The sequence below is a fragment of the Theropithecus gelada genome, chromosome 16, assembly GCF_003255815.1.
Source record: "Theropithecus gelada isolate Dixy chromosome 16, Tgel_1.0, whole genome shotgun sequence".
NCBI lineage: Eukaryota > Metazoa > Chordata > Mammalia > Primates > Cercopithecidae > Theropithecus > Theropithecus gelada.
In genome coordinates this window covers 62,443,026-62,449,331 of record NC_037684.1, presented here as the reverse complement: position 1 = coordinate 62,449,331, position 6,306 = coordinate 62,443,026, and positions in this window count along the sequence as shown.

The following is a 6,306-nucleotide window of genomic DNA, read 5'->3' as shown; positions in this document are numbered from 1 at the left end:
GGTGTGTGTGTGTGTGTGTGTGTGTGTGTGTGTGTGTGTGTGTGTGTGTTTAAATATTGGAAACCACTAAAAGCAGAAGAGTAACTCTACACAAAGTCACTCTACAGCCATGTTTCTTAGCATCCACCTATTCTCCAAACAAGAGCATGGTAGAAGAATATTTATCTAACTTGGCTAATTAGAAAATATCTTTCTCTGCTTGGGTAGAAGGCTAGGAAGGGAGCATATCTGGTATTCTCCAGCCTGTATGCTGTGGAGTTGGCTGGCCTTGCCTGCTTAAAAAAGCTCCAAAGGATGCAGCTGCTGCATTTAATTTCCCTATCACTCTGCCTCCCGAACACACAGGCACCCTCAGAGGATGCAGAGACCTGCAGTCCTGATGAGTCTTAATAAAATGTGCTGCAGAAAGTCAATACCCTGTCGAGTGAGACCTGCCTGCTTCCTTCTGTTAAAATAACATTTTTAAAAAGCTAATTCGTAGAAAAATATAGAAGCTGGTTGATGAGTCAGTGTTGCTATAGCCACTGATCCAGTCCTTTAGTACGTATTCCAGACTCTGCTGGCCTCCACATTTATACCTGGAACCTCTTTGGTACTTACCCCTTTCCTTTACGTCTGTCTCCCTCTATGCTTGATCAGATAGGGGCTGATGTGTATATTTAACAAACATGTATGAGACACTAACTATGATCCAGGTTCAATGCTGGGCACAAATTATCTATTGATGGGTAAGATACATTCTTAGCCCTCAAGAGTCCTGTGGGGAAGCAGGTAAACCAGAATGCAGGCAGTATAATGTGTGTTCTAACTGGGGGATGCAGGAAGGGGAGCAGGAGCATTGGAGATACAGAACCTGAGTCTGTCAAGTAGAACCTAGGATGACTCCACCAAAAAAGTGGCATTTGAACCGAGGCTTGATGGATGAGTGGCAGTTTTCTAGATGGGCAAGATGGGGGAAAATATCCCAGGCATGATCCAAGGCAGAGGTGCATGGGATGCTAGTGTGATTGGGCAACTCCAAGAAGATTGTAATAGGAAAAAAGCCCCACTGCTCAGCCAAGCATCTGCATGGGACTGGCCAGCCTGTAAAGACACCAGAGGATGTAGCCTGTGGATAGGAAGCATCCTTGCCACCATCATCATCACCAACACCTCCATCATCATCACCAACACCTCCATCAGCACCACCTCCCTCACCACCACCTCCATCAGCACCACCTCCATCACCACCACCACCTCCCTCACCACCACCTCCCTCACCACCACCTCCATCACCACCACCTCCATCAGCACCACCTCCCTCAGCACCACCTCCCTCACCACCACCTCCATCAGCACCACCTCCATCACCACCACCTCCATCAGCACCACCTCCATCACCACCACCTCCATTACCACCACCTCCATCAGCACCACCTCCATCACCACCACCTCCATCACCACCACCTCCCTCACCACCACCTCCATCAGCACCACCTCCATCACCACCACCTCCATCACCACCACCTCCCTCACCACCACCTCCATCAGCACCACCTCCATCACCACCACCTCCATCACCACCACCTCCCTCACCACCACCTCCATCAGCACCACCTCCATCACCACCACCTCCATCACCACCACCTCCATCAGCACCACCTCCATCACCACCACCTCCATCACCACCACCTCCATCACCACCACCTCCATCACCACCACCTCCATCACCACCACCTCCATCAGCACCACCTCCATCACCACCACCTCCATCACCACCACCTCCATCACCACCACCTCCATCACCACCACCTCCATCACCACCACCTCCATCACCACCACCTCCATCACCACCACCTCCATCACCACCACCTCCATCACCACCACCTCCATCACCACCACCTCCATCACCACCACCTCCATCACCACCACCTCCATCACCACCACCTCCATCACCACCACCTCCATCACCACCACCTCCATCACCACCACCTCCATCACCACCACCTCCATCACCACCACCTCCATCACCACCACCTCCATCACCACCACCTCCATCACCACCACCTCCATCACCACCACCTCCATCACCACCACCTCCATCACCACCACCTCCATCACCACCACCTCCATCACCACCACCTCCATCACCACCACCTCCATCACCACCACCTCCATCACCACCACCTCCATCACCACCACCTCCATCACCACCACCTCCATCACCACCACCTCCATCACCACCACCTCCATCACCACCACCTCCATCACCACCACCTCCATCAGCACCACCTCCATCACCACCACCTCCATCACCACCACCTCCATCACCACCACCTCCATCACCACCACCTCCATCACCACCACCTCCATCAGCACCACCTCCATCACCACCACCTCCATCAGCACCACCTCCATCACCACCACCTCCATCACCACCACCTCCATCAGCACTTGTCTAGCAGGAGCCATTTTCTTTCTTGCCCTAAATTTCTGCCATGGCCCATTAAACATGAAAATAGGAATTTCAGCCCTCCTGGAAGTGTGGACACATCGTTTTTGCCCTTGTCTTCACCCCCCTGCTCACTCCTCCCTAGGGGAGAAGTGTCTTGTCTGGCGTGAGGTTCTGTTAAAGGATTGAGCATGAGTTGCTGGGTTTCTTTGGATCATTCTCTGTTTTTGACCAGCCTGACTATGGCTGCAGGTGTTTTTCTTCTCCCCTGTGTATGATAATCTCACCTGGGCAGTCACGGGTGGCTATACTCAATTTGGGTAGAAATCCAGGTTTTGTTCAGAAGTTTCAAGTAGCATTTTCCAACCAAGTCTTACTAGGAAAATCAAAACAAAACAAAAACTGTTTTGTTACCTGTTTCTTGTCTCTATTACTCAATTGCTTCACGACTTGGAGGAGTAGATCTATTATTTATTACCATATAATGCTGCATAAAATTACTACACATCCTCTGTAACCTACAAGCATTGCATTTGTTGCACGTGTGTCTGGGGTCAGCTGCAGGAGGCCCGGCCACTCTGCTGATCTAGGCTGGGCTCATTCATGTGTCTGGCAGCTGGTGGGCTGCTGGCCCATCTAGAATGGCATTGGCTCTCCTTCATGTGAATCTCATTCTCTGCAGGCAAGCCCGGGCAAGTTCTCAGGGTTGTGGTGGAGGAGCAGAGAGGAAGCAGAAGCAAGCAAGATCTGCCAAGACCTAGGTGTGGAACAGGCTTATCATCATTGCTCCTGCATTCTTTTAAATGCAGCAAGTTGCAAGACCTGTCCAAGTTCAGTAAGAGAAAAGACTCATGCTCTTTAGGGAGAGGAACTTCAAAGGGCATGGATACAGAAAGGGTAAAGAGCTGAGATAATGGGCATGATTGCTATCTCAGAAACATAATCACTCTCACCACCATTATGAACTTGGCCTCACTACCACCAAGTGAGATTGGTATCCTCACCTCCAACATGGACCCTCTGTCTGTGTGAAATTCATCTTGTAAGATGCACAGTTCTTTCTATCTGATGGATGTGAATATGGCTTACAAACTCTAAACACAGGGTCTAACATCAGGGATGAATCATTTCATTGAGAAAGAAAGAGATGGCATCATTTTCAATGGGATCTCACTATGTTGCCCAGGCTTGTCTCAAACTCCTGACCTCAAGTCATCCTCCTGCCTTGGCCTCCCAAAGTGTTGGGATTACAGGCATGAGCCATTGCACTCGGCCATCAGTTTCATTTTCTATGTGAGAAAACTAAAATCTGCAGACGTCTGCTGATCTTGCTAAGGTCACACAGGTGGACAGTAGGGAGGCCCAGGCTCTTGTCCCCACCTGCTTATTGAATGGCCAATGTGTGCCTCTATCAGCATCAGCAAAATGGTGGGTTTGTCTTTTTGCCTTCTCTCCATCCACAAAATCCAAGGTTTCCTAAAGCAGGAGCCTCTTCCAGGATCCGGGCGCTCAGCTCCCTTGAATCCGGAGGCCGTCTGTCTCACCCCCGAAGCTTAATTAAAATGAAGATGAAGTGCTCTCCATGACAGGTCACGCTCAGTGGCAGCCACCGTGCCAGGGACCCAGTGGGCCCTCTGATGCTGAGAATTCTTCTCCAGCTTCTGCTCTGGCAGCAGCTTCCTCTGGGAGCCTCATTATAATTCCTTTGGTAATTAAAACAACAGATGTTATAATTAAAAGGCTCCTCATTAAATCACAAACAACCGAAGCTTGAGGTGGGTCCGCACTGAACAGTGTCACTAAGTCACCTTTGAAAGGGAATAAAACTCATGTGAAAAGGGAGGTCTTGGCCCATTTCAGCGCCATAAAAGGCAGCCAGGCTGGGGGTGTTTGTGAGGTGCTGGGAGATGCATCAGGAAAGCCCACAGAGGGTCCTTGGATCCGAGTGAGGGGATATGTGGTGGGGGATAGAATGACCCCCCAAGGCTGGGATGGAGGAGACAGCCAAGTGGAAGAATGGGGGATGCCCTGTCTTGCACATTCTTTTGTACTCAGGGACCAGGAACATTGGGAGCTCCCAAGGCAACTGAGACATTGAGGACTTGGCACAAGAAAGCTGGGGAGAGTCCTAGACAAGGGCTCAGGATACTTGTTTCTTATCCTGGCTGGGTCACTCGCCCCCTCATTGTCCCTGAGTAAGCCCCGTCTCTGAGTCACAGGACATTTGTCTGGGACATGGATGGAATAACACCTAACTCTGAGCTCCTGGGGCATGAGACGTTTGTAAATCCTCCAGCTTGGTGTCTGAGATGGAGGGACCTGGGAGTGGGAACTACCTGGGGCGCTGGGAGGTGTTTCCAAAAGGCACCTCACCAAGGAGCTACCTGGGCACAGCTGTGATTGATGGCTGACCTTTTTTTTTTCAGACAGAGTCTCACTTTGTCACCCAGGCTGGAGTACAGTAGCGTGATCTCAGCTCCCTGCAACCTCCGCCTCCTGGGTTCAAGCGATTCTCCTGCCTCAGCCTCCTGAGTAGCTGGGATTATAGGCATGTGCCACCACACCTGGCTAATTTTTGTATTTTTAGTAGAGATGAGGTTTCACCATGTTGGTCAGGCTGGTCTGGAACTTCTGACCTCATGATTCACTTGCCTCGACCTCCCAAAGTGCTGGGATTACAGGCCTGAGTCACTGCGCCCAGCTGATGGCTGACTTCTGACTCCTATCCCTGCATCTGCGGGGAAACCTTTCCAGGGAGGATTTCTCAGGAGTGTGTGTTGTGTCTGTTGTGTGTGTGTGTTGGTTGGGGGTGCTGTAGCTGCATCAAACACCCACAGAAGGGTAGCACCATTGTCTTCAGCTCCCTTTCCCACCTCTCACCTCCCCACTCTGGCTATGCAGCTGAACTAGAGGGAGATGTAAACAGCTCAGGGCAGTAATCACATGTTATTATTGAAAGAGCCTGACCTCAGCCCTTCACTGCAGTCCAAATTGGCTTCCAGTCTCTCTCGCCTCTTCCCAGATTTTGTCCTTGGGCAACCCTCATTCTGTCTCTCAGCCTGTTTCCATGACTGTGAGCTGAGAGCATTGATGCCCCTGCATGAGTCGCCTTGAGCATCTGATGATAGAATAGTGGACGTGAATGCTTCTGCAGTGCTCACTGCATGCCAGGAAGGTTCTAGAACTTTACCTACATCAATTCATTTTGTCCTCACAACAGCCTTATAGGAGGGCAGGTGGAAGAGTGAGTAGATTGGCTGGATAGGAGTGAGGAGCTGGAGAAAGAGTTGGGGTATGGCCAGGTAAGTGGCGGCCAGTGTGGCAGGACCATGAAGGCTGCTGCAGAAATGGCTCCAAGTGGCTCAGGGCCTGCCGAGCACCATCTTGAGCCTCTTTCCCATCTCTGAGTCCCACCTCAGGGCAGTCCAGGCCCACATGCACCAGGCGGGCAGATACAGAGGGAAACGATGCTCCTTCTCTGGGTGGCCTGAGCCAGGTCAGAGGTTCATTGCACTGGCTCAGCAGCACCAGGTCAGGTGGCACTGGGAGAGGCGAGAAAGAAACTATGGCCTCTTCAAATATCAGAGCAGGAGGGCAAGACCTAGCTTGTCCTGAATACTCATTACCACATCTCCAGCCTAGCACTATGCCCAGCACGTGGAAAACACTCAATAAGTATTGGATGGATGGATGGATGGATGGATGGATGGATGGATGGATGGATGGATGGATGGACGGATGGATGGATGGATGGGTGAATGGACGGATGGATGGATGGATAGATGGATGGATGGATGGATGGATGGATGGATGGATGGATGGATGGATAGACGGATGGATGGATGGATGGATGGATAGACGGATGGATGGATGGG